Here is a 3,608-nt window from a genome sequence, read left to right on the forward strand (position 1 = left end):
AGGGAACTGCTGCACTGAGACCCCAGACTGCTTCTCTGAGATGCATGGTCCGGGCTGGGGTTGTCTCGTCCCCTCCCATCAGCCATTTAAACCTGTCCATTGAAGTGCTCAACTGCCCCTATGTCTTGGGGTGATAAAGAGTATGAAGAGTTCATTCAAGATCCAGTGGAAGCCTCTGTATAGGATAAAATGCCCCGATACGATTTACCTGCTGAGAACACCCTGGCCTGTTGGCTGAGGAATCTGTCCCTGCACAGGTTTAGTCTTGGCCAGGGTCTCGTAGGCAGGTCAGCTTTCCTGTGCTATCCAACGTTTTCTGATGACAGTGGCAGTCCATGCGTGTAGGGCAAGTCTAGGAGGGTGCGTGAATTCCATGGGCAGTCCTCTCTTACATCCAGGAGGTGGTCGATTGCACATCTCTTCACCCTGGAGCAGACAATGCTTCAGCCTCTGCAGTCAGCTGGTAAGACCAGTCTGCTCGTTGGCTGTTTTCCACTCTCAGCACAGGGGCTTTTCTGATGACTATCCACACAAGTAACAAAAGTTTCTCAGGAGCAGGACTGCTTTTGTTATTTATTTCGTCCAGATGTCTCATCTCTGTAGGGGATTGCTTTACATGTCAGTCCGAGGGTTTTCAGTGGCCAGATTGAATGGCCAGGCTGTTAGCTATAGCCCATGTCACAGTTTCCTCGTGCCCCTCTAAAAATGGCCCTAACTGCAGCAATTCCCATCAGGACTTGGAGGCAAAAGTCTACAAAGGTGTGCATTAATACATTGACATCATCAGTACATGCAGTAAGGATTTGTAGGGGCTCCAAGGGACTTCTCCATAGTCAGGCTGGGGTAAGTGTCTCAGTGAGAGTGACCTCAGACCCAAAGTATACCTCACTGGACTTTAATTTTAACACAAGGCCTTTGCTCCTCGTTGGTAACAGAGGAATTAGGCTTAATCCTCAATCTTAATTATTTCTGAAAGATCTGGGAAAAGTTGGCAGAGCCCTCACTCATTTATGGGGCCACACCTCCATCACACCAAGTGCAAGCATGGGTCCAGCCCAGTTACCTGGTAACCTGGAGGTGGGCCCCCTCTTTTAGTTTTCCCCTTACCATTGCAGCTACAGCTAGGTTGCTGTTCAGTTACCTTGGTGGGGGCAGCTGTCAGAGAATTCTGAGGTCTCTTCAAGGTCGCTCAACACGAGCTATCCTGACGGGCTTTTTACTCCTGTTTTTTCTTTTTTCCCTGCTGTTTTAACTCTTGCTTTGCACTGGGTGTTACAGGGTGTTCTCAGCGCCAGGGACCTGTTTATCCCCTCCAAGTAGCTCCAGTCCCATGCTCTACTGATTGAGCTAGCCAGGCTTGGCTGGCCACCCCAGGATTTCTCCCACAGAAAAGCATACGGGCCAGACCTCCCCACATAGAGGTCGCTGGCCATCCCAGGATTTCTCCCACAGAAAAGCATACGGGCCAGACCTCCCCACATAGAGGTCGCTGGCCATCCCAGGATTTCTCCCACAGAAAAGCATACAGGCCAGACCTCCCCACACAGAGGTCGTTGTCCCCCAAAAATGCCTCTTGCTTCTGCAAACGGGGCACTAATGTTTCAGGGGAGGAGGAGTATGCTGCCCGCAAATCCTCCAGTTGCAGCTCTGCTTCCAGCTGCCTAGTTAGGGCCCTAGCGGCTGGCTCGGGATCGGACGCCCCTCTCAGCGCTGCCAGTAGAAGCCACCCCACACAAGCCGCCTCAGTATGGCAATGTGGCTTTTGCTTTGGGGCCTCCCAAGAATATCGCCATGCCCACAACAGCAGCCACACAACTCCCGCAACCAAACCACGAACAACCTTTTCTTTCTCAGCATGCAAAGGCTTTAGTAACTGCAACAATCCCTGTGGCACTTTAGGGGCGTCCCCATACTCATGCACAGGTCCCCAGGCACCAACAGCCTGGGCTAGTGGTCCCAGGGTATGCGTCCCTGGCCACCCTGGGATTTCCCCCAGTGGAGCCCGCTTTTCCCCATGCATCTGGGAAGGCATGGTGTGCCCTTCAGATCCTGCTGACTGCGCCACTTGTCGGGGAACAGCCCCAGCAAGGAAAGACCCTCGCTGTGCATCCTGGCAGATAATCCGAAGAACTGACACATAGCCCTTTCCAGATTCATACGTTTATTCAGGGAAACTTACTGACATGGGCAAGCAGCTGCTGTCCAGTGGCGGCTGGCTGGAGTTTTTCCTCCACCACCTAGCAAGGGACCCAAGCTTATATACCATTCCAGCTGGGACCAAGGTTCATCGTTTTCTCCCACGTCCTTGGGCAGTCAGTGTTCCCAGGGACTTCATGTCCAGGCCCAGATGTTTTCCTTCTTGTTGCTAAGGCATTCTTCAGCCTTGACCGCTGGCTCAGTCATGCCACTCCCGGCTTTGTACCTTAGCCTGAGTCCATTCCGAATTCATCCCCAGCATGCTTCAGGGAAGACCAAAGCTAACTCCGTTAGGGAGGGAATGCATATAGCTGAATAGCATTACCCTACACAAGGACACAAAGTGATTACAAGCCTAAGAGACAGAAATGGCCACATAAACCAGAGACTACATCAGCCTGAGACCAGAAGAGCTAGATGGTGCCCAGCTACAACCGATGACTGCCCTGACAGGGAACACAGCAGAGAACCCCTGAGGAAGCAGGAGAGCAGTGGGATGCAGATCCCAAATTCTCATAAAAAGACCAGACTTAATTGTCTGACTGAGACTAGAAGGACCCCGGTGGTCCTGGCCCCCAGACCTTCTGTTGGCCCAGGACAGGAACCATTCCCGAAGCCAACTCTTCAGACATGGATTGGACTGGACAATGGGTTGGAGAGGGATGCTGGTGAGGAGTGAGCTTCTTGGATCAGGTAGACACTTGAGACTATGTTGGCATCTCCTGCCTGGAGGGGAGATGAGAGGGTGGAGGGGGTTAGAAGCTGGCGAAATGGACACGAGAAGAGAGAGTGGAGGGAGGGAGCAAACTGTCTCATTAGGGGGAGAGCAATTGGGAGTATGTAAAAAATATAGATAAGTATAAATATAAATATTATCTCTCTCTCCACACTACAAGTCCCATAATCCACTGCCTAGGAAACGTCTATCGTAATTTCTTCTTTCATTCATTCAAACCTTGCATAGACCACTTATGGTGTGCTGGGTCTTATGTCAGGTATTGGGGATACATCAACGCAAAAACGGACAAAAGTCTTTCCCTCCATGGAGTTTATAATCTACATTCCCAGGGAGTTTTAACTGACTACCTCTGAAACTTCTGCCAGGAAGACTACAACTCCCATGAGCCTCTGCGCTTGTTCACCAGGACTACAATTCCCAGGAGGCCTTGCGCACCAAACAGGCCCTCCCTTCCCTAGTGCCCAACTTCCTTCTGGGTCGCAAGGTCACGTCCTGGCCCCGCCTCTCGCCCCTCGCCCTCGCCATAAAGACAGGTTTTAAGAAAGTTCGATTGCAAGTTTTTTTTTAATCATTTTATTTTGGGACCATGAGTTTATGTGAAACTTCAGCAGCGTTAGCCAAATAGTTCACAGTTTCCAGCAGAGATTGGGAGGAATACCAGAGTGGGCCTACA

This window comes from Elephas maximus, chromosome 3 (assembly GCF_024166365.1).
Source record: "Elephas maximus indicus isolate mEleMax1 chromosome 3, mEleMax1 primary haplotype, whole genome shotgun sequence".
NCBI classification, from domain to species: Eukaryota; Metazoa; Chordata; class Mammalia; order Proboscidea; family Elephantidae; genus Elephas; species Elephas maximus.